Source organism: Leucoraja erinacea, chromosome 19 (assembly GCF_028641065.1).
Source record: "Leucoraja erinacea ecotype New England chromosome 19, Leri_hhj_1, whole genome shotgun sequence".
Lineage (NCBI taxonomy): Eukaryota > Metazoa > Chordata > Chondrichthyes > Rajiformes > Rajidae > Leucoraja > Leucoraja erinaceus.
In genome coordinates this window covers 24931260-24957339 of record NC_073395.1, presented here as the reverse complement: position 1 = coordinate 24957339, position 26080 = coordinate 24931260, and the positions used below count along the sequence as shown (strand labels likewise).

The 26080-nt window shown below is 44.5% G+C and overlaps 1 protein-coding gene across 7 annotated transcripts in view; it reads left to right on the top strand.

The window, feature by feature from the left end:
• LOC129706393 (monocarboxylate transporter 2-like) overlaps positions 1–26080 on the top strand; it is a 356464-nt gene that overhangs the window by 242104 nt on the left and 88280 nt on the right. Inside the window, exons 1-2 of one of the 7 annotated variants that reach the window (XM_055650681.1) lie at positions 3306–3433; positions 25768–25936. The exons of 3 other annotated variants lie outside the window; for them this stretch is intronic. The gene's annotated coding sequence lies outside the window, so the exon portion shown is untranslated. Of the gene's footprint in view, positions 1–3292; positions 3434–4183; positions 4207–25767; positions 25937–26080 lie in introns of those variants that run through there. 3 more of the 7 variants (XM_055650678.1, XM_055650679.1, XM_055650683.1) reach the window with 3 other exon arrangements.

Genomic DNA, 26080 nt, shown 5'->3' with positions numbered 1-26080 from the left:
AGGCCATTTAGAACGGAGATGAGAACAAACTTTTTCACCCAGAGATTTGCGAATCTGTGGAATTCTCTGCCTCAGAAGGCAGTGGAGGCCAATTCTCTGGATGCTTTCAAGAGAGAGTTAGATAGAGCTCTTAAAGATAGCGGAGTCAAGGGACATGGAGAGAAGGCAGGAATGGGGTACTAATTGGAGATGATCAGCCATGATCACAGTGAATGGTGGTGTTGGCTCGAAGGGCCGAATGGACTACTCCTGCACCTATTGTCTATAGGTGCTGAGTGAACTCTGCAGTAATCCATGCATTTTAATATATTAAAGTGATCAAGGGATATGAAAATTGTGTGGTTAAGTGGTGCTGGCGTGAAAGCACAGCTACTGTATGGTCTTTTGATTAAAGAGTCCAATTCAAATGCTGAATGGAAAATCCCTGCTTTCATTGAGTCATTTGTCCACTGAGAATGAAGGGGGGATCTAGCAAGTGGGGGGGGGAGGTCCGAGAGCGATGGAGGGTCCTGCGGGAGACAGCCTGCTACGGAGGCAGGACTTATTCATTACTGCAGGCTGAGGATAAAACTGTTCAATTAAGTTTGTGTAACTATGTCGGCGGCAAAAACATGGCGACTCTTGTGCACTGTCCAGGTGTGGTCTGCTGTATGATTTTACCGGGTTGTACGCAAAACAAAGCTTCACTGTGCCAATGTACATGTAACAATAAAGTACCATTGAATCATTGCATTGTAGTGTCATTCAGCACAGAAACCGGCCCTTATGTCCATGCCGACCAAGATGCCCTAACCAAGTTCGTCCCCATATGTCCTTGTATGGTCCATATTGCTCCACACCTTTCATTTCTATGTAGTATCCAAATGTATTTTATATGTTAGATCGACACAACGTTCTGGAGTAACTAAGCAGATCAGGCAGCATCTCTGAAGCAAAAGGAGAGGTGATGTTTCAGGTCAGGACCCTTCTTCACTTTTATATGTTGTTATTACTTCCTCCTCCGACAGATTGTCCCATTTACCCACCACCCTCTGTATGAAAATGTTGCTCCTCAGGTTCCTTTTACATCCTTTTCCCTCTTAAATTAAACTTGTGCCCTACTCATGCTTGATTCCCCTATCCCAGAAAAAAAGGCTAGTGTATTCACCCTATCTATTCCCCTCATGATTTCAGAAAATCTCTTTGTCCTTGTAAGATGATGCAGTCCATAGAAACTTTCAAGAGTACTGGAGTTAAAGCTTAAAAATCACACACCTGAAATAACAGTGGGGATAGAACAGGGGCAGTAGCAATCTCTTTTAATGGGTTGGGGCAAGCATGATGGACCAAATGGCCTGCTTTAGTTTGCTGGTCTCACTTTGCTTTCTGACACAAGGGACTGCCGATGCTGGAATGTGAAGTAACTGTCTGCTGAAGGAACTCAACGGATCGGGCAGCATCCGTGGGGGGAAAAGGGATGGTTGATGTTTTGGGTCTCAACCCGGCATTGGGACGGAGTGGTAGCTAGGGGAAAGAGTGGGGAGGGGCTGGTAGCTAGGATGATGAGTGGAGAGGGGCTGGTAGCTAGGAGGATGAGTGGAGAGGAGAGGAGGAGAAATGGAGCGGAAAGGGTGGGGAGAGATGGGGAACAATGGGGACCAGGAGAGTTGGTCCAACAATAATCTGCATGGCCCTGATTAACCCTTTAGACTTTAGAGAATCACACCCATATATGCCCCATCCATTCCCCTTTCACCTTTATACTTCTCCCCAGCTTCACAATCTGCTTAAAGATGGTCTTTGTCCAACCACTTGCCTATCAAAAATCCCCTTTCACCCATATCCACCTTTTGCTCGCCAGGCTTTGTTCTGTTCCCATCTTTCTACCAGCTTTCTTTCAGCACCCCACACCCCCACCACCACAATCAGTCTGATGAAGGGACTTGACCCAAAACGTTTCCTATCCATGTTCCTTTTTTGGATTTAAGTTTCACAGGAGATGCTACCTGATCCTTTGAGTTACTTTGGCACTTTGTGTCCTCTTGTCATTTTATTGATGTTTGTTTATACTAAGGCTCGTGGGGATAAATAACCTTCTTCTTTTGACAAGCAGACGATAGGTTTCATTATCAAAGATATGCTTTGCACAACATGGAAATAGTTCCTGCGGCCTACCGAGACCGCACCGACCAGTGTGCACACTAGCACTATACTACACACTAGCACTATACTACACACTAGGGACAATTAACAATTGGAATGTGGGAAGAAACAGAGCAGCCGGAGAAAACCCACGCAGTCACAGGGTGAACGTTCAAACTCTGTTCAAACAGCATTCATAGTCATAGTCATGATTGAACCTGGCGCTGTAAGGCTCAACTCTACCGCTGTGCCACTGTGTCCACTTCACCTCTCCTCTCTCTAACGTCTCACTTCTCTCACCACTCTATCCCGATGCAAGGTCTGGACCTGAAACATTGACCATTCCTTTCCCTCCTGCCCACTGCTCCACCCACTGAGTTCCTCCCACAGATCATTTGTCACTTGCTTGTGATCTCTGGGATCTTGCCATGTAATTCCACAAACCTCCTCTGAGGACAATACAACAGCAATGGATTGGCTGTGAAATTTAATTTAGATTTACAGCATGGAAACAAGCCCTTCGGCCCACCGAGTCCATGCCGACCGTAAATTATCTGTTCATACTAGTTCAACGTTATCCCACTTTCTGACCCACTCCCTACACATTAAGAGTAATTTACAGAAGCAAATTAACCTACAAACATGTATGTCATTTGGGATGTGGGAGGAATCTAGAGCACCTGGAGAAAACCTAATCAGTCACAAGGAGAACATACAAACTCCACACAGACAGCACCCGAGGTCAAGATCAACCTGTGTGTGGCGGTATGTGGCAGCAACGGTGCCATCCAAAGTTTAGTTTAGTTTAGAAATACAGTATGGAAACAGGCCCTTCGGCCCAACGAGTCCATGCTCTCTTTCGATCACCCTTGTTCTATGTTATCCCACTTTCTCATCCATGTCCTACACACACGGGGCAATTTACAGAGGACCAATTAACCCGCATGCCTTTGGGGTGTTTTTAGTGATATAATTCTCTTAATTCTAGCCAACTCTTGATTTTAGTGCTCAGATGACTCTTTCGTTTAAATGTAGTGACCTCTCTCATTAATGGGTCTGTAGGCGTGAATAGTTTTGTGGCATTAATGTGTACTAGTAACATTGAAGGCGGGAGGGGGTGGCAGTGAGAGGGAGGGAGGGAGGAGAGGGGAATCACAAAGAAGAAAAAAAAGGTCCGGCTTGATGAAACCAGCTATGATCGGAGCGTCACAGCCTCTGTAAGCGTTAATCAATCAGACTGGGGAGAGGGGGAAGCTGACGGAGGATTAAGGAACAGCGCTGACATCACGGGCGACAGTCTTTACGGACCAGGGTAAGGCAGTGGTGAAGGGCAGCGAGGGGCTGCGTGCTCCCGCTATCAGCTCACTCCCCCCTTCCCTCCCCGGGGGGAGAGGCGAGTTTCAGGCCGGCTTGAAGGTCGAAGGGACAGCGACTGACTGCGTCCCGTCTGGTCGGCGCTGTCCTTGTCAGCGCGGGACCAGCATCTCTGCTTTCCTCATTCTTTCTTGTCCTTGTAGGGGGGCGAGGGATTTCCTTGTCGTTTAGCTGCCGGAGAGACTGTCAATTCCATCTGTGTGTGACACAACGGGTCCTTGAAAGCACCTCTATATACGGTTTAATATCAGCCTTGCAGAACCCCCCCGCCCCCCACCCCATGAAGTATTGTGTGTGTGTGTCGATGAGATGATTGGAGATATTGTATTTCATGGGATGCAGAGTGTAAAAAAACACTTGCAATGTGTGATACATTGGAACGAGCTCCAGTTTCTCCCCGTCCGTGTGTGCCAAAGATCCTATGGTGTGTACGTTGTGAGAATGAATGGAAGGGGCGGAGTTTATAGCACTACCCTCCTGTGACTTCTTGCAGCGTTAGCGTCAGAGTGGGACGGGCTGAGAGATGAGATTTGGTTTGTGGAAGCCGAATAGGATCATGTGGCTCTATCCCACCCCTTACCCTGCTCCATCATGCCTACAGAAGATAACTTGTTCGGCAGCTTGGCTGCTTTTCAAGGGGTCTTTACAAATTGTGGACAGAACCTATTTTTAAAACGCATGCCTTGAAAGGAAGAGCTTTGTGTCTGCACGGTATGGAACTTAACACCCTTTCACCTTTCCTAGACGAATGCAAGTCCAGACTCTTCCCCTCTGAAATGCTGAGCAGACTCCTTAGTAAAAGGAGAGGCATTAAATGCCGGCGTGTTCAGCCACTCATTCATCCAGTGAATAGATGGAGTTCACTTTTACAAACCTCCACCTCACTGCCAGTAAGGATAACTTGCTCTTGGTGATTATTGTTGTCAGTCGTTTCCTAGCATCACTTTAATTCACTGTATTGTTCTATTATCTATTATCCCTTTGATATATTTTGTTGTATTATCGTTAGTAGTTTTCACACTGCTTGTGAATTGTACTTCCTCCACCAGAAAATGAACATTGTGTGATGACTTCATGCAAAATGTTGGAAAGAGTATTTTGGCCAGGCTGCATCTGTGGAACATGAAATCCAGCATGATCTGTCATTATTATTTTTGATTTCCAGCATCTGAAGCTTACTTTTATATATCTGCTATCTAGTTCAGTTTAGTTTAGAGGGAAAAGCTTTTTTGTTCTGTGCTATCTAGTCAACGGAAAGACTATACATGATTACAATCAAGCTGCCCACAGTGTACAGATACAGGATAAAGGGATCAATGTTTAGTGCAAGATAAAGTCCAGAAAAGTCTGATTAAAGATAGGCCAAGGGTCTCCAGTGAAGTAACTGGTAGCTCAGGACTGTTCTCTGGTTGGTGATAGGATGGTTCAGTTGCCTGATAACTGTCCCTGAATCTGGAGGTGTGCGATTTCACACTTCTGTACCTCTTGCCTAATGGGTGAATGACTGGGGTGAGACCTGTCCTTGATTATGCTGGTGGACTTTACAAGGCAGCGTGAAGTATAAATGGAATCAATGGAAGGGAGGTTTGTTTGCCTCAGTCTGGGCTACGTCCACAATTTTCTGCAGTTTTCTGCAACATGCAATATTTTCATTATACCTTGGTGCACTTGACAATAATCTAAACTAAACAAAGAACTGCCTCTTTCCCATGAAACTAGTCCGATTCAACATAGTTTGAGCCATTATCTTGTTGAATGCTGAAAAGCCATTTAAATGATCTTGGATTACTTTGTACTGTAAATGTGAGTTGTTTTTGTCAGGGAAGTTTTCTGCTGAACTAATACACTTCAATAAAAAATATAATAAACAGATTTGTTTTGACAATTCTGAGCAGGTCTGAGAGGATCAGTGAAGAGAGAATCAGTTAAGGTGTCAATTCAGTGACTTCTTTAATACTGGAAAACTTCAGAGATAAATTATTTTAAATAATCCTTTATCAAAGCTTAAATCTGAGCCATGGAAAATATATTTTAGCCAACTTGCCACATTGTATGATCATAATTGATAAACGTGGCAAATTAGCTGGTGTTTTTTTGTTTACATTTTGAGTAGGTGTCATTATGGGCATCTTTCAATTCCTCTACTCTCTGAATTCCCCATCAGAATCTTACACATTTCAAAAAGATCTTCTCCCATTCTTCCAAATGTCAAAAGGTCCAATCTGCTCAACCTTTCTTCCCACCTCAACTACTTCATCCTGTGAATCAACCCAATAAATCTTCTCTGCTCTACCATATCTTGTAAAGGATTGGAGCTTGGGCATTCTCCCTGTGGACGCATGGGTTTCCTCCAGGTGCTCCACCCTCCCCACATCCACAAGATATGTCGGTTTGTTAAGGTGCATTGGTCTCTGTAAATTTCCCCCAGTGTGTAGGGAGTAGATGTAAAAGTGGGTTACCATAGAACTAGTGTTTAATTTAGTTTATTAGTTCAGAGATGCAGCGCGGAAACAGGCCCTTCAGCCCCCGAAGTCCGCACTGACCAACAAGCCCTGTACATTAACACTATCTTACACACACTAGAGACAATTTACATTTATACCAAGCCAATTAACCGACAAACCCGTACATCTTTGAAGTGTGGGGGAAACCGACGATCTCAGAGAAAGCCCACGGGGGGAATGTACAAATTCCGTACAGACAGCACCCGAGTTTGAACGGGTGATCAATGGACTCAGTGGGCCAAATAGCCAAGTCAAGTCAAGTGAGTTTATTGTCATGTGTCCCTGTATAGGACAATGAAATTCTTGCCTTGCTTAAGCACACAGAAAATAGTAGGCATTTAGTACAAAACAGATAAGTGTGTCCATATACCATGATATAAATATATACACACATGAATAAATAAACTGATAAAGTGCAAATAGCAGAAAGTGGTTATTAATAATCAGAGTTTTGTCCGGGCCAGGTTTAATAGCCTGATGGCTGTGGGGAAGTAACTATTCCTGAACCTGGTTGTTGCAGTCTTCAGGCTCCTGTACCTTCTACCTGAAGGTAGCAGGGAGATGAGTGTGTGGCCAGGATGGTGTGGGTCTTTGATGATACTGCCAGCCTTTTTGAGGCAGTGACTGTGATAAATCCCCTCGATGGAAGGAAGGTCAGAGCGGATGTTGGACTGGACAGTGTTTACTACTTTTTGTAGTCTTTTCCTCTCCAGGGTGCTCAAATTGCTGAACCAAGCCACGATGCAACCAGTCAGCATGCTCTCTACTGTGCACCTGTAGAAGTTAGAGAGAGTCTTCTTTGACAAACCGACTCTCCGTAATCTTCTCAGGAAGTAGAGGCGCTGATGAGCTTTTTTGATAATTGTGTTAGTGTTCTCGGACCAGGAAAGATCTTCAGAGATGTGCACGCCCAGGAATTTGAAGTTCTTGACCCTTTTAACCATCGACCCGTTGATATAAATGGGGCTGTGGGTCCCCTCCTACTCCTTCCAAAGTCCACAATCAGTTCCTTGGTTTTGCTGGTGTTGAGGGCCAGGTTATTGTGCTGGCACCATATGGACAGTTGCTCGATCTCCCTTCTATATTCTGATGAAAAAGTTACTTTTATAACAACTAAACAGGTTAGCTTCTTAATAAACAGACAACACACAAACTGTTTGGTAGACCAGTTCAAAACTTTACTTATTATCGGCCGATGGAAGGGAGCGAGAATTCCAGCTAAATGACCAATGTAGACACTTCACTGTCCTCAGTCCACTTCTCTGAACAACAGAATTACATTACATTATATAGTGTATTTTTGTCACCTTAGCACATTCCACAGACATTAGTCATGGTCAGAGGTACAGGAAAAGGCATCACATCAAAGGCATTTTGTCACATGGTACAAGATATATTAAAAACATTGGCCATTTGGTTTATGCCACCTTACTTCAAAGATATGACTAGCTGTTTTTCTCTTCCTTTCTCGCCTCCTCCCCCATAAACATTGGCCATTTGGTTTATGGCATCTCTTCCTTTCTCGCCTCCTCCCCCATAAACATTGGCCATTTGGTTTACGGCATCTTACTTCAAAGATATGACTAGCTGTTTCTCTCTCTTCCTCTCTGTCACCTCCTCACTTGGGAGACAATGTTAGTGTATTTATTATCTCACACAGCGCAACCTGAGGCAAGCCTAATTTGACACTAAATATAAGCAGTAAGCTAGCCCAGAAACCTATTTTAATATTTTCTTATTTGTGTAACTTTATTCGGCTTCATTACTGACTCATCCCCATCAGTGATACGACCACAACAGTGGTGTCATCAGCGAACTTGATGATGGAGTTCGCACTGTGGTTGGCTACGCAGTCATGGGTATAGAGTGAGTACAGCAGGGGGCTGAGCACGCATCCTTGAGGTGCTCCCATGCTGATTGTTATCGAGGCTGACACATTTCCACCAATACGAACAGACTGTGGTCTGTGGATGAGGAAGTCGATGATCCAGTTGCAGAGGGATGCGCAGAGACCCAGTTCTGCAAGTTTGGTAACCAGTTTGGAGGGGATGATTGTGTTGAATGCCGAGCTGTAATCGATGAATAACAGCCTGACATACGAGTTTTTGTTGTCCAAGTGGTCCATTGCGGAGTGGAGGGCCAGCGAGATCGCATCCACCGTTGATCTGTTGTGGCGGTAAGCGAACTGCAGTGGGTCCAGGTTTTTGTTGAGGTAGGAGTTGATTTGCTCCATGATCAGCCTCTCAAAGCACTTCATCACCACCGGCGTTAGTGCCACTGGTCGATAGTCATTGAGGCACGTCACCTTACTCTTCTTGGGCACTGGTATAATTGATGCCCTTTTAAAACAGGTGGGGACCTCAGACCTCAGAAGTGAGAGGTTGAAAATGTCCGTAAAAACTCCCGCCAGTTGGTCCGCACAGGTTTTTAGAACATGACCAGGTATACCATCAGGACCAGGTGCTTTTCGGGGGTTCACCCCTCTGAAGGATTTCCTGACGTCGGCCTCTGTGACTGAGACTGAAATGCCATCACAGCGAATGGGGGATCGGGAAGGCACATCAGTATTCTCCCTGTCAAAGCGTGCGTAAAACGCATTGAGCTCGTCAGGCAGTGATGTTTCACCGACATTCGAGCTGCCTCCAGGTTTCGCCTTGTAGGAGGTGATTGCATTCAGGCCCCGCCACAGCTGCCGAACATCTGTCTGGTCCTCCAGTTTGGAGCAGAAGTCCCTTTTGGCATTTTTGATGGCCTTACCAAGGTCGTATCTGGACTTCATGTAGGCCACTGTATCATCGGACATGAATGCCCTGTGTCTGGACTTTAGAAGAGTGCGGATCTCAAAGTTCATCCAAGGTTTCTGATTGGGAAACAGTCGGAAGGTTTTTGTAGGGATGCAGTCCTCCACATATTTCTTTATGAAGTCTGTAACGACTGTGGCGTATTCGTTCAAGTCCGTTGCCGAGTCCTTGAACATTGCCCAGTCTACAGAGTCCAAACAGTCCTGGAGTTGTTCTTCTGCAGGAGACATGTTGGTGGAAGTTGGGGAGTGATTTCTTGAGGTTCGCCTTATTGAAGTCCCCAGCAATGGTGGTAAATGCCTCGGGGTAAGACGTCTGGTGTTTGTTGACCACAGCGGACGCGGACGTCTGCCTGGGGTGGGATGTAGACCGCGGTCAGGATAATGGAGGTGAATTCTATTGGGAGGTAGAAGGGACGGCTCTTCACCGCCAGATGTTCGAGGTGCGGAGAGCGGGAGTTGCACAGGACTGCCACGTCGGAACACCACGCAGAGTTGACCATGAGGCAGACGCCCCCTCCTCTCCCTTTCCCAGATGCCAGGGTACAGTCCATACTGTGGATGGAGAATCCTTCAGGCTGGACCGCTGAGTCTGGGGAGCTGGGGGTGAGCCATGTCTCTGTGAAACAGAACACAGAGCATTCCCTCAGCTCCCTTTGATAAAGCAGTCTTGCCCTTAAGTCCTCCACTTTATTTTCAAGGGACTGTACATTAGCCAGTAGGATAGTAGGGAGAGGGAGCCGAAGTCCCCTTCATTCTGACCTGGAGTCCTGCCCGTCGGCCATGTTTCCAGACACAATGGAGGCTTCCCCTTTGTTTCTAGGTACTGTACTTGCTGCTGTTTCTGCGGACCTGCGCTGGAACGGGGATTCCCCCACAGACGGCAGCTCCAGCTCCGTAACGAACGGGGGTTCCCTCAAAGTCGGCAGCTCCAGCTCCGTTGTTCCTGGGAGATCCAGCCCGTTGGCTCTGGGGGTCATCCTGGGGTCTCCAGGTACCGTACCTGGGATCCTCAGTCGGGTCGGGAGTTCCACAGCCAGCGTGGGAAAGTTTAAAGTCCGGGGTTCCCGCAGCTGCGGGAGATCGCAAAATTGCGAGAGCCTTGAGGTGCTCAAGCAGCTTGTCCGAAACGGCACCGATTTCTGCCATTTTTCTGATCCAGATAAGTTGTTGGAAGTTGTAGCCTTCTTCTAGTCTGTATTGCTAAACTAAATTTAACAGACTGAAAATAACTGTCGCAAGTTTCGAACCCACAAACTGGAGATACATTGGAAGATTGCACTGTCCCAGAAATTTTACGTATTGATTGTTAGTTAGAATTTCCTTCAGGATCTCATTTGGTTGTGTAACTTAAATGTACTTTACCCATAGTCACAGAATCACATGGTGTTAGGTTCTTTTTGAAGAACACTGTGTACAATGGAAAAAAATGGAAGCCTTCTCCCTATGTCCTTCTGCCCTTGAATATTTTGTCTAAAGAGCCTTTGGACACTTGAAGTACTTTCCATAATTGTTGTAATCCCACCACGAGTCATAGAGTCATGAGTCATACAGCACGAATGCAGGCACTTTTGCCTACTCATCTATGCCAGCCAAGATGCCCTGTCTAAACTAGTCCCATTTTTCCATATTTGGTCCATATCCCACGAAACCTTTTCTATCTATGTACTTGTCCAAGTGTCTTCTAAATGTTGTTATGGTACTTGCCTCAACTGATAGTTCATCCCATATACCCACCAAACACCAAGTTTCCCTTTAGATTCCCATTAAATGTTTCTCCTCTCACCTTAAACCCAAGCCCTCTAATTCTTAATTCCCTTAACCTGGGTAAAAGACTCTGAGCATGTACCCTACCTAGTGCCCGTGTGATTTTATACACTAATATGAGATCATCCCTCACTCTTCTGTGCTCCAAAGAATAAAGTCCAAAACTGCCCAACCTTTCGGTATAGCTCTGGTCCTCAACTCCTGGCAACATCCTCATGAATCTTCCATACCCCTGGGTGGACTTGACCTCTCTACAAGGTGTAAACCTAACCTTCTCCCAAAACCTAACCCTCGTGATTTTGGAGTAATACGAGGCCCTCTAAATGTAACTAATACTTAGAAACATTTTTAAAAACTAAAAATGGAAGGGCAATTTTTTTTAAGCAAATATAACATTTTCAGTTGACATAGATCATCTAAACACATAAATCTTTAAAAATATTAAAAGTATTTACATCAAATATAGAGAATAAAAAAAAATAGAATTGGCTTACTCTTGTTTCTCTGATCTGCAGCTGTAAAATTCCCCATTCAAATCTATAGGGTCACTGATCTGGCAACAGATCAGGAACAACAATGCTGGAATTGTTCAGCAGCTCAGAGAGCAATTGTGGAGGAAAGAAGTTTGATGAAAACACAGTTTTTCTCTCCACCTTGCTGCCTGCTGCTATTACCAGCATATCTCAGATTTCCATCATCTCGGCTGATGGTAGTTCTCAAGAAGATCAGGAGACCTTCCAAAAGATCGGCTCCTCTACTGACAGTGCAGTGGAGATACACAACCTGAAAGTCACGATCAAACGTTACTTATGAGTTCAAGGCTTCGGGATGTTCTGAAACTTCCAGGAAGTTATGCCTGCTGTTTTGTTTAAAACTGTGGGCAAAGTGAGGTATAAACAGAGAACTGCAAATGCTGTTTACAAAAAAAGGACACAAAGTGCTGGAGTAACACTGCAGGTCAGGCAGCATCTCGGGAGAACATGGATAGGTGACGTTTCAGGTTGGGAATCTTCTAAAGGCTCTTTCCCTGCAACCACAGCAGACGTGACATCTGTCCCTATACCTTCTTCCTCACATCCATCAAGCGACCCCAGCAGACCTTCCAGGTAAGACAGAGGTTCACGAAAAATGAGGTATATATTCTTCAATGTATACTGTATGCGGTGTTCCCGATATAGCCTCCTTAGCGGCGGCGAGTCCAAGCGTAGACATGGTGACCGTTACATTGAACACTAGCGCTCGATCTGCCAAGGCTTCTGGATCTCCTGTTTGCTAACGATTTCTTCCTCCGGCTTCACAATTTGCTTAAAGCTTCTATCCTTATCTCACACTTTATCTTTTCATCTCTGGTCTTTGTCCAACCATTTGCCTATCAACCCCTCCTCATCAATATCCACCTATCACTCACCATGCTTTGTCCTTCACCCACTTCTCTTCCAGCTTTCCTCCTGCCCCCCCACCATAATCAGTCTGAAGAAGGGTCTTGACCCGAAAAGTCTCCTATCCATGTTCACAAGTGATGCTACCTGACCAATTGAGTTACTGTAGCACTTTGTGCCCTTTTGTTATTTTATTGATGTTTGTTGAAACTAAGACTCTGGGGGATAAATCACATTCTTCTCTTCAATATAATGCTATGGACTATGAGAGAACACATAGGGCCTTTTGACTAGTAAAGCAGATGATACGTTTCATTTTTATCATTGATGCATGTTAACAAAGATATGCTTTGTAAATATAGAATTATCACTTCAGTATGTGATTTGCACTAAGTTGAATTAGTAATGGCTAAAATGTTTACATTGCAATTCAGTAAGTGATTTTGTTGTTATTTTAAAAGCCTTCTATCAGCTGCAGCATACCTGATCAAACAGGTACATCGTTTGCAAATAAGTGGAACAGAAACAAGAAAGATAGTAAAAAAATCCCAACATAAAGGGCCTTGAACAATCTGCCTCACTGTACTACAACGCTCTATATTAATAAAGGTTCGTGCAAAACCTTGAAAAATGTCTCGGGCACCACCCACCATCATCTTTCATCGTCGCACAGCCTTTGGTCAATTGAGGTTCAGAATTTCAGACACGGTACAATACTCCTGGTCTACACAGTAGCAATGATTACTAGAAACCAAAGAACTGCAGGTTCTGGTTTACACAGACCGATACAAAGTCCCAGAGTAACTTAGCAGGTCAGGCATCATTTCTGAAGAACGTAGATAGGTGATGTTTCGTATCGGGACCCTTTTTCAGTCTGATGCAGCGGTAGAGTTGCTGCCTTACAGGGTCAGAGACCCGGGTACGATCCTGATTATGGGTGCTGTCTGTACAGATTTTGTACATTTCCCCCTGTGACCACGTGGGGTTCCTCCGGGTTCTCTGGTTTCCTCTCACACTCCAAAGATATGCAGGTTTGCAGTTAATTGGCATCGGTATAATTGTAAAATTTTCTCTAGTGTGTAGGATAATGTTTATGTACGGGATGATTGTTGGTTGGCGCGGACTTGTTGGGCCGAAGGGCTTGTTTCCACTCTGCATCTCCAAAATCTAAAAATGCAACAATAATTCCTTGTTAACAACTTTTTCCCATTGCATCAATGGCCATTGGTTAATAAAAACATTGTTTTCAACAATTGTAATGTTTTTGCGAGTACCTCAAATTATATTGGGTTTGCTGAATGGTCTGACTACAGTAAGAATTTAAAGACAACAGTAGCTCAGAGCATTAGTAGGCACTCTATTTGACATTATAAAGGCATAGAGTAAAAGAGCATTGAAACAGACCCTTCAGCCCAACTTGACCACACCGACCAACATGTGCCATCTACACTGTCCCATCCTACCTGCCTGCATCTGGCCCATATCTCTGTCCTATCCATGTACCTGTCTAATTGTTTCTTAAACATTGCAATAGTCCCTGCCTCAACTACCTCCTCTGGCAGCTTGTTCCATACACCCACAACCCTTTGTGTTAAAAAATTACCCCTCAGATTCCTATTAAATCTTTCCCCATTGACCTTAAACCTTTGTCCTCTGGTTCTCGATTCCCCTACTATGGGTAAGAGACTACCTCTATTCCTCTCATGATTTTATACACTCTATCATATCACCTCTCATCCTCCTGAGCTCCAAGGAATAGAGTCCCAGCCTGATCAACCTTTCCCTATAGCTCAGACCCTTGAGTCCTGGCAACATCCTCATCAATCTTCTCTGTAGCCTTTCCAACATGACAACATATTTCCTTTAACATGGTGCCCGGAACTGAACACAATACTCTAAATGTGACCTCACCGGCGTCTTATATACCTGCAACATGACCTCCCAACTTCTAAACTCAAGAGCAAATAGTCATGGAATATGTGATATGCCAGTATATTCTATTCTCAAATGTGTTGTTTACATTGACTTGCATGGATAATGTGTTCAGTTATTGAAAAAGTGATGAATCTGGCCTTTCTCTTTCCATGTGTACAGTGATCTCGCTCAAAGAATCCTGCACTCAATAGAAATTCAATGGAGATATCTTTGAAGCAGACATTTTCTCTGAGGGTAGACACAAAAAGCTGGAATAACTCAGCAGGACAGGCAGAATTTCTGGAGAAACGGAATGGGTGACGTAACTCCAGCTTTTTGTGCCTATCTTGGGTTTAAACCAACATCGGCAGTTCCGTCTTACACATTTTCTCAGAGGGGTCATGCAGAGACTTATGAATCTCATGAAGCACAAATTCAATGTTGGGTCTTTGACATTAAATTTGACCTCAGGCTAAGGAAAATTAAAACCACAGATGAAATACGTATAGCGACATAGAGTTACAGAGCAGTACAGCACAGGAATGACCAAGTTGGCAAACTGGGCTAGACCCATCAACCTGCATTTGGCCCAAGCCCACAGAACCCTTTCTATCCATATGTCTGCCAATATTGTTTCAAAATCATGATTGTATCCTTTTTATTGCTTCTTCTGGCATTTTGTTCCAGATACTGACTATAAAATGCATTCAAATTTAAAATAAGTTTAAATTATAATACAAATTTGAATTGGCTTGCCCCATGATTGTTCTGAACATTTGGATTATAAAACTTGCATCAATGTAAATATGAAGGGTGCATTTGCCTATTTCCCATTCTGAACACTATATTAATTTCAGATCAGCAATAGTTTAGTTTCGTTTAGAGATACAGCGCAAAATGAGGCCCTTTGTCCATCGAGTCTGCGCCGACCAGTGATCCCTGCACACTAACACTATCCTTCACACACTAGGGACAATTTACAATTATACCAAGCTAATTAACCTACAAACCTGCACATCTTTGGAGTGAGGGAGGAAACCCATGCAAGTCACGGGGAGGACATACAAATTCCGTACAGACAGCGCCCGTAGTCAGGATCGAAGCCAGGTCTCAGGCGCTGTTAGGCAGCAAATCTACCACTGCACCACCGTGCTGCCCAATACTTGCAATGATGCAATGTGGATTGGGCAATTTGTACTCCCTTTAAACACCGTGAGTGTGATTGGGGAAGAATAGTTGTCTCTGCTATAACATTCTCCTCATCAAAGCAGAAATCAAAGTCAGCATGGATTTATGAAGGGAAAGGCTTTGTGTTAAGAACAAGAAGGCAGGTTATTATCTGAATGGTGTCAGATTAGGAAAAGGTGAGGTGCAACGAGACCTGGGTGTCCTTGTACATCAGTCACTGAAACTAAACATGCAGGTACAGCAGGCAGTGAAGAAAGCCAATGGCATTTTGCCTTTCATTGCGAGAGGATTTTAGTTTAGGAGCAAGGAGGTCCTACTGCTGTTCTACAGGGCCCTGGTGACACAGCACCTGGAGTATTGTGTGCAGTTTTTGTCTCCTAGTTTGAGGAAGGACATTCTTGTAATTGAGGGAGTGCAGCGAAGTTCACCAGGTTAATTCCCAGTTTGGCAAGACTGACATATGATGAAAGAATGGATTGAATGGGCTTATATTCACTGGAATTGGGAAGGATGAGAGGGGATCGTATAGATACATCTAAAATTCTTAAGGGATTTGACAGGCTAGATTCATGAAAAAATGTTCCCCATGTTGGGGGAGTCCAGTACCAAGGGTCACAGTTTAAGAACAGCAATGGCTCTATCCAAGACCGTAAGAATTTGCAGAGCAATTGATGAGCACTATTGTGAAATCACCTTACACTGTTGTGAAATCGTTGACAGATCCACTTAAGATTTACAAAAAGTAAAAAAAAATATTGCAGGTTGCTATAAATCTGCAATTATAATATAAAATGATTGAAATGTACCTTAAGTAAAATGGCTTGTAGGGGGGGTGAAACACAACATTGTACGCTTTAGATTGTGCCAGGATTTACACAGACGTAAACGACCAATGACTAATTATGGGTAGCTTTCCAGCTTTCCTATCGCCCAATACAATCAGTCTGAAATAGGGTGCTGATCCAAAGTGTCACCTATCCATGTTCTCCAGAGATGCTGCCTGACCTGCTGTGTTACTCCAGAACTTTGTATCTTTTTGTGTATTTACCAGCAACTGCAGTTCTTTGTTTCTTCTACATATAATGATAATAATGATGGGGCAGCACGATGGCGCAGCGGTAGAGTTGCTGCCTTACAGCGCTTCCAATGCCAGAGACCCGGGTTCGATCCTACAGGTGCTGTCTGTACAGAGTGTGTACGTTCTCCCCGTGATTACATGGGATTTGTCCTATATCTTCGGTTTCCTTCCGCACTCCATAGATGTATAGGTTTTGTAGGTTAATTGGCTTGGTATAAATGTAAATTGTCCCTAGTTTGTGTAGGACAGTGTTAATGTGCGGGGGTTGTTGGTCGGCGTGGACTCGGTGGGGCAGAAAAGGCTGTTTTTATATTGTATCTCTAAACTAAACTAATACCTTTGTTATACTGAACAATTGGCAATAATGGACATCATTCCCCCTTCCCCCCTTCCCCATGGTCTGTTATGACGAGGGATTACAGTACTCCAAATGTGGCCTCACCAATGTCTTGTACAACTGTAACATGGGTAACTTAGTTATATAATGGAAGAAAACAACTTATTAATGACTCCCTCTTTGAACATACATCTGTTATATGCCTAATATAATTGGACCAGAAGTAGGCCCTCTAGTTCTTCAACTATGTTTGACCATTCAATTACTTTGTAGCTAATCTGTACCTGAACATGATTCACATGAGATCTTAATCCCTTTCCCAAGCAATAATCACTCTACATCTGAAGGAACACTTTTGAAATGATAAACACCCAAACTCCAATTTAAAGTTACGAACCCTTTATGGGATTGCCCCATGAGAATATCAAATTTACTTTTCGCTTCACCAAATTCTTCAATCATAATTTTAAAAAATCATGTCAGGCAGTGATAACGCGTGGATCATTTTTACAGCATACCCGGGGGACTGGATGTGTATAAGGAAGACAAACAAATTTGCTGCAGATTTATGGCCATCACCCCAGCAGTCTCCTGGTAATAGCAAGACCATTCTTTCAGCAAAAATAGTGAGTGGAGGATAGTGGAGTAAGTGTCCCATCTACCCATTTACCTAATTGGAGACCATTGAACTTTTGTTAATCGGACTTTATCAGACTTAAATGTTACAGCTTTGCACTAAATGTTGTACACGTTCCTGTATCTTTGCACTGTGGATGGCTTGATTGTATTCATGTACAGTCTTTTTTTGACTGGATAGCACTTGATCAAAAGCTTTTCACTGTATCTAGCTATACGTGACAATAACAAACACGGTGGCGCAGCGGTGGAGTTACTGCCTTACAGCACGTGAGGCCCAGATTCGATCCTGACTACGGGTGCTGTAGGAGATCTTCGGTTTCCTCCCACACTCCAAAGGTTTGTCAGTTAATTGGCTTGGTATAAATGTAAATTGTCCCGAGGATAGTGCTAATGTGCAGGGATCGCTGATCGGTGAGGCCACTGTATCTCTAAACTAAGCTAAAAACTGAACAAACTATAAATTAAACTAGGTAAAACCAGTGTAATCACTTGCAGCTGTATTGTATCCATGCATGTCAAAATCTGTTGAAGAATTTTACACTTGAACGGCAATCTGGTTTAATTGCCACAAATGATGCCTGACCTATTTCCAGCATGTTTCTGTATTCATTTTCACATTCATGCATAATTGACAGTAGATACATCAAATCTTCTCCATTTGGCTGTGACTTTTGCAATTGCTACCATAGTTTTGTGGGTTAATGAAAGCCGTTTAGCTGGCAGAAAGAGAACTTGCATTGAATCTCAAGTCAAACCAATGTTTACACCATTTTCAGACACAGGTAAAAACCAAAAGGAAGCTGGGAAGTTTTATGACTTGCTTTTTGTAATCTGTGTTTAACAGTAAAAGTTATTTTTAATAGAGGAGGTACTTGGAGCAGGAACTGTGACAACATTTAAAAGGAATCTGCACAGGATGGGAACGGTTTCGAGGGGTATGGGCAGGTGGGCCTAGTGTAGATGGAGTATCTTGGTCAGCATAGATAAGTTGGGCCGAAAGGCCTGTTTCCATGCTGTACATCTTTCTGACTATCAGAGTTGTTAATTAATGAATGAAGAAGCATTACACAGATATATATTGGTAAAACTAATAGTGGGCTCAGCATCAGCTCCTTGTGGCCATTGGAGAAGGGACAAAGGGAACTGATGGCTTCATTTTTCATTTTGATTTTTAAATCTATTATATAAAACTCAAATTCGTCCGCCTGCCTGCAGTACGGATCCCTTCCTGCCTTTCGATTCGTTCCCGCCGTGCGATGTCACAATGCCCGATGCTCGCGGACGTCCAATCGGAATGGATCCATTTGCATGTACGGCTCCCGGCCGCGTTTCTTCCTTTGATTCTCCGCAACTCCGAAACCGGACGCAGAATCGCCGACGTCTTTTCCATTTCGGTAGAGATTTCGCTTTTCTTTCTAAGTATCCGCTCCTCATTACATTTCGTCGTGTTTAAGTACACTTTTTTAATCAAATCCTACACCCCCCCCCCCCCCCCACCACCTCAATATTTCAAAAAGAAACTGGATTCTCACCCACACAAGCAGCCCCCTGTGAACGTTCCATCGTGTGATGTCACAATGCCCGATGCTCACAGATGGCCAATCGGAATGGATTCATTTACATATGCCTTTGCAGGAGCCACAGCCCCGATGAACGTTCCATCGTGTGATGTCACAATGCCCAATGTTCAAATACATTGTTGCCATAGAGAACGCTCAGCGATTATTCAAATTCTTCACTAACTGTCATTCTGTCAGAGTTTTGTCCAAGCCAGGTTTAATAGCCTGATGGCTGTGGGGAAGTAGGTATTCCTGAACCTGGTTGTTGCAGTCTTCAGGCTCCTGTACCTTCTACCTGAAGGTAGCAGGGAGATGAGTGTGTGGCCAGGATGGTGTGGGTCTTTGATGATAAGGGGGAAATCCTTTAAAACCGAGATGAGAAGAACATTTTTCACACAGAGAGTGGTGAATCTCTGGAACTCTCTGCCACAGAGGGTAGTTGAGGCCAGTTCATTGGCTATATTTTAGAGGGAGTTAGGTGGGGGCCTTGTGGCCAAGGGGATCAGAGTGTATGGAGAGAAGGCAGGTACGGGATACTGAGTTGGATGATCAGCCATGATCATATTGAATGGCGGGCAGGCTCAAAGGGCCGAATGGCCTACTCCTGCACTTAATTTCTATGTTTCTATGTGTCCCTCTCTCTCTCCCTCTGCCACCCATCTCTCTCTCCCCCACCCCCTTCCCTCTCTACCCCACCCCCTTCCCCTACCACTCTGTCCCTCTTCCACCAGTCTCTCTACCCCTTCCTCCCCACTCTCCCACTTCTCTCCTCTTACATGGTAAATGATAGGGAATTACATGGTAAATGGTAGGGAATTGAAGAATGTAGGTGAACAGAGGGATCTGGGAATAACTGTGCACAGTTCCCTGAAAGTGGAATCTCATGTAGATAGGGTGGTAAAGAAAGCTTTTGGTGTGCTGGCCTTTATAAATCAGAGCATTGAGTATAGAAGTTGGGATGTACTGTTAAAATTGTACAAGGCATTGGTGAGGCCAATTCTGGAGTATGGTGTACAATTTTGGTCGCCTAATTATAGGAAGGATGTCAACAAAATAGAGAGAGTACAGAGGAGATTAACTAGAATGTTGCCTGGGTTTCAGCAACTAAGTTACAGAGAGAGGTTGAACAAGTTAGGGCTTTATTCTTTGGAGCGCAGAAGGTTAAGGGGGGACTTGATAGAGGTCTTTAAAATGATGAGAGGGATAGACAGAGTTGACGTGGATAAGCTTTTCCCACTGAGAGTAGGGAAGATTCAAACAAGGGGACATGACATGAGAATTAAGGGACAGAAGTTTAGGTGTAACATGAGGGGGAACTTCTTTACTCAGAGAGTGGTGGCTGTGTGGAATGAGCTTCCAGTGAAGGTGGTGGAGGCAGGTTCGTTTTTATAATTTAAAAATAAAATTGGATAGTTATATGGACGGGAAAGGAATGGAAGGTTATGGTCTGAGCGCAGGTATATGGGACTAGGGGAGAATACGTGTTCGGCACGGACTAGAAGGGTCGAGATGGCCTGTTTCCGTGCTGTAATTGTTATATGGTTAAGGTTCACCAGACTGATTCCTGGGATGTCAGGACTTTCATATGAAGAAAGACTGGATAGACTCGGCTTGTACTCGCTAGATTTTAGAAGATTGAGGGAGGATCTTATAGAAAATCCTGATTACATTTTGTCGTATTTATGTAGACATTTTTAATCAAATCCTTCTCCCCCCCCCCCCTCCCAATATTTCAAAAAAAAACTGGCATCTCACCCATAGAATCAGCAATGTCAGGCAGTGACTAGTGGGGTACCGCAAGGCTCAGTGCTGGGACCCCAGCTATTTACAATATATATTAATGATCTGGATGAGGGAATTGAAGGCAATATCTCCAAGTTTGCGGATGACACTAAGCTGGGGGGCAGTGTGAGGAGGATGCTAGGAGACTGCAAGGTGACTTGGATAGGCTGGGTGAGTGAGCAATGTTTGGCAGATGCAGTATAATGTGGATAAATGTGAGGTTATCCATTTTGGTGGCAAAAAAACGGGAAAGCAGACTATTATCTAAATGGTGGCCGATTGGGAAAGGGGGAGATGCAGCGAGACCTGGGTGTCATGGTACACCAGTCATTGAAGGTAGGCATGCAGGTGCAGCAGGCAGTAAAGAAAGCGAATGGTATGTTAGCTTTCATTGCAAAAGGATTTGAGTATAGGAGCAGGGAGGTTCTACTGCAGTTGTACAGGGTCTTGGTGAGACCACACCTGGAGTATTGCGTACAGTTTTTGGTCTCCAAATCTGAGGAAGGACATTATTGCCATAGAGGGAGTGCAGAGAAGGTTCACCAGACTGATTCCTGGGATGTCAGGACTGTCTTATGAAGAAAGACTGGATAGACTTGGTTTATACTCTCTAGAATTTAGGAGATTGAGAGGGGATCTTATAGAAACTTACAAAATTCTTAAGGGGTTGGACAGGCTAGATGCAGGAAGATTGTTTACCCGATGTTAGGAAAGTCCAGGACAAGGGATCACAGCTTAAGGACAAGGGGGAAATCCTTTAAAACCGAGATGAGAAGAACTTTTTTCACACAGAGAGTGGTGAATCTCTGGAACTCTCTGCCACAGAGGGTAGTTGAGGCCAGTTCATTGGCTATATTTAAGAGGGAGTTAGATGTGGCCCTTGTGGCTAAGGGGATCAGGGGGTATGGAGAGAAGGCAGGTATGGGATACTGAGTTGGATGATCAGCCATGATCATATTGAATGGCGGTGCAGGCTCGAAGGGCCGAATGGCCTACTACTGCACTTAATTTCTATGTTTCCCTCTCCTCACCCCTCTCCCTCTTCCACCCATCCCTCTCTCCCCCTCCCCATTCCCTTTCTACCCCACCCCCTTCCCTCTCTCCCCCCGCCCCCTTCCCCCTACCCCTCTCCTCCTCCCTCTCACTCCCCACTCTTTCCCGTCTCTCCTCCACCCCTCTCTCCCCTCCTCCCCCCTCCTCCCCCATCCCCCCCCTCCCCCCATCTCTCTCCCCATCCCCCTCTCTCACCCCCTACCCCGCTCTCCTTTCCCTCCCAAATCTGTCATGTTTCCTCCTACTCCTCTCCCCTCCCCTCCCCTCTTCTCACCCACCCTCCCCCCTCCCCCCACCTGTGAGTTTGGGGGGTGGTTAATTGAGTGTGATGATGCCGCAGCCCCTACTCCCCCCCCCCCCCCCCCCCCCCCCCGCAAACACTGTTGGGGAAATGCTGGAGTACCTCAGCGGGTCAGGCAGCATCCCTGCAAAAAGGAATAAGTGACGTTTCGGGTCGAGACATTTCTTCTCGACCCAAAACGTCACCTATTCCTTTTCTCCAGAGATGCTTCCTGGCCCACTGAGTTAATCACTTTGTGTCTATCTTCGGTGTAAACCACCATCTGCAGTTCCTTCCTACACCAGCAAAATGAGGTTGGCTGTTTAATAATACATCTTCAGGAACCACAATTACAAAAATATCGAGCAGATGTTACAGTCACGTTTGTAGCAGTGGTTGAGAGATCTTTAGTAAACAAACGTTACTGACAGTAATATTTTATTACAAAGTCGCGTTATTTTGGGTAAAGAGTGGTGACCCATTTGATATCACCCTTTCACTTGACTAGTTTACTCATTTCTATTTTAGCAGTTTTATGTTATACCCAATGATGGTTCTTGCAGATGAAGCAAATGTGCTTTATCTTAAACATAAATCCCACTTACTCACTGAACCTGTATCCTTCTGCCAATTTTGATTTTTAGACTTTACTTTAGACTTTTGATACTTTAGAGATACAGCATGGAAACAAGCCCTTTGGCCCACCGAGTCTGCGCCGACCACCTGTACACTGACACTATCCAACACACTCGTGACTATTTTACAATTTACAATTTTACCAAAGCCAGTTAATCTACAAAGCTGTACGTCTTTGGAATGTGGGAACAAACCCGAGCACCCGGAAAAACCAGTATCTGGGATCTCCCGACCCAAAAATGTCAACAGTCGATTTGACTCCATGAGAATCAAGAGTCAAGAATCAAGAGTGTTTCATTGTGTTATGCACCAGGAACTGAACAGTACAATTTTTAGTTTAGTTTAGAGATACAGTGCAGGAACAAGCCCCTCAGCCCATTGATTCTGTATTGAGCAGCGATCCCCACACACTAACATTATCCTGCACACACCAGGGACAATTTACAATTATACCAAGTCAATTAACCTACAAACCTGTATATCTTTGTTGGGAGTAAACCAGAGATTCCTGAGAAAACCTGTGCATGACATGGGGAGAATGTAGAACCTCCATACAGACACGCACCTATAGTCAGGATTGAACCTGGTTCCCTGGTGCTGTAAGGTAGAAACTCTATTGTTGCACCACTGCACCGCCAATTGTTGCTAGCTATTGGGCGTTGACTATTTTGATGCATCACAGCATGGTTTGGGAACAGCTCCATCCAAGACCACAAGAAATTGCAGCGAGCTGTGGACAGCCCAGAACATCACACAAACCAATCTCCCTTCCAAGCACTTCACGCTGCCTCGGCAAGGCCACCAGCATAATCACGGAGCAGTCTCACCCCGGTCAATTCCTCTTCTCCCCTCTTCCATCAGGCAAGAGGCACATAAGTGTGAAAATTCAGGGACAGTTTCTTCCCAGGCAACTGAACCTGTTATCAGGCAACTGAACCTTCTTCTCACCGACTAGAGAACAGTTCTGACCTCCCATCTACCTCATTAGAGACCTTTTAATGACCGTTAATAAGACTTTATTGGACTTTATCTTGCACTAAAGGTTATTCCCTTTACCCTGTATCTGCACACTGTAGACAGCTTGATTGTAAAGTCTGTTAGCTGACTGGATAGCATGCCACATACATTATTTTCACTGTATCTCAGTACATGTAACAATAATAATAATAAACTGTAAACTATTAATTTCCCTCCACAAATGCTGCCTGCCCCACTGTTTCCCTTCAAGTGTTTCTTGCTGTTTATTTAAACTATTTGATCATACTTTTTGAGAAATGATGTACTTCTTCTTCAAGAAACACTTGCTCCCACTATAACTTTGTGGGTTTTGATTAAACCAATTTGGGAGCTGCCATCCCTTCTTGATTGGTACGGATGGTGCTGATGGAAAGATAGGTCAGTCATGATTGAAGGGTGGAATAGATTTGATGGGCCGAATGGCTTAATTCTGCTCCTATCACATGAACTTCCACAGATGGATCATGAAGTACTTGACGCGATGGGTGGGTGAGTAGTTTCTGAAGTAGTATGCTCCTTCTGTTGGTTGTGCTGGGCTTTGTGTGCCACTATTGCCTAGTCTTGAAGTCCTCAATGCCATCATGAATATGTTTTTCCTTTATGGGAAGGTCGAGGGGATACTCATACTGTCCCACAGCATGCAAATGGGCCCTTTGACCCATGGCAACCAAGATGATTTATCTACCCCAGTCCAACCTACCCGCATTTAGCCCTTATCCTTCCAAACCTTTCCTATCCATGTGCCTGTCCAAATGTGTTTTAAACATTGTAAACAAACCTGCCTTAACCAACCCCTCTGGCAGCTCGTTCCATGCACCCACCACCCTTCGTGGCACAGTGGTACAGTTGCCACCTTATACCCACATGATCACAGGGAGTACGTACAAACTCCATACAGACAGCACCCATAGGCAGGATCAAACCTGGGTATCTGACCCAGTAAGGAAGCAGCTCTACTGCTGCTCCACCGTGCCATCATATTCCCTCTGCTTTCAACTGCAAACCAACAAGATGATATCTCTGTAAAATTCACTATAAGGATAAATTAACCAAATGTCATTTGGCTCCCGGCCCCTGCATTGAGGACATAATTACACCGTCATCTCCCTTGAGCAAACCAATCATTTACATGACCAATACCAGACTCCCAAAACAGACAGTCTGTTCTGAAATCCCACAATAGAAGAGATGACCTAATGTTCAGAGAAAAAACTCAAAGATATTCACAAAATATTCTTGAATGAAATGTAACATCCCCACTGATTCCTGGGAATCCCTAGCCCATGACTGCATACAATGGGGATTTTTCTTTTCAAAATAGTACTATTATCGGTGCAACCCAGAGAATTTAAAGTTTAGAGATAGCATGCAAAGAGGCTCTTCTGCCCATCAAATCCACACCGACCATTGATCATCCGTTTCACACGAGTTCTATGTTATCCCACTTTCCCATCCACTCCCAACTCACTAGCAGCAATTTACTGTGGCCAATTAACCCACAAACGCGAATGTCTTTGAGATGTGAGAGGAAACTAAAGCACCCGGAGGTCACCCATGTGGTCACAGAGAGAACATGCAATTTCCACACAGACAACAGCACTGGAGGTCAGGATTGAACCCGGGTCTCTGGCACCTTTGTTCTAAAGGACCACATCACTTCAAAATCTATGCATCTGGCCATCATATCAAGCATAACCCTGACCCACCTGTGGTTGAATGTTTAAGTTCCCATGTTGGTTTCAACAGCAGGTAGATCTGCTGCCTTGCAGGTCCAGTGTCCCAGGTTTGACCATCATCCCTGGCGTTGTCTGTGTGAAGTTTGTACGTGCTCCCTGTGAGTTTCTCCTGGGTGCTCATTGTTTCCTTTCACATCCCAAAGATGTGCCCATAATGTTGATGGGTGAAATATGTTTCTAAGACATAGACTCAGCTCACTCTCACCCCCAATCCCTCTCCATGGGCCTCTTTGCCTTTTGCCATTCCACTTTTACCTTCTCTGTCTTTTCTTCCTTTCCTGGCTTTCCCCCTTTGCTGTCTCATTGCTCAAATTCCTCCTTACTGCCATTCTAGATGAAACCCTCTCAGAGAGAGCCAGCAAACGCCCTCCACAACCAAGGATGTTGGTCCCCGTCCTCCCTCCCCACTCGTCAGAGATTGTTGTCAGATGAGTCATGGGCAGCATTATGGATATTGAAGTAATTGATGGATGAAGGCATTTGTGGATTATTTCATTGACATTGACCATGTGTGAGTCAATGGACATGTTGGAGCCCTAGTGCAGATCATACAGGCTGTGCCTTTGGCAGTAACAGTTGCTTCCTCCTCTCTCTGATTTGCAGTGGGCTTGAACTTAATTCTAGTTTCAGAGGGGGCAGGACCTCCCTCTTCTTCATTGACCAAAGTCTCCAGCGTTGCATTGGAATATCCTGGTGCACATTCTCAATATGCCTTTTATTTCAACAAGCTGAGAAATGCTGGCTACATTCATCTTCCCGCCCAAACCTGCAGGTATGGTTTAATTCTGAACAAGCTTGCTTGAACTGATGCAGATGCTGGTTTAGAAAAAAAAGATACAAAGTGCTGGAGTAACTCAGCGAGTCAGGCAGCATCCTTGGGGAACATGGATAGATGACGCTTTAGGTAGTAACCCGC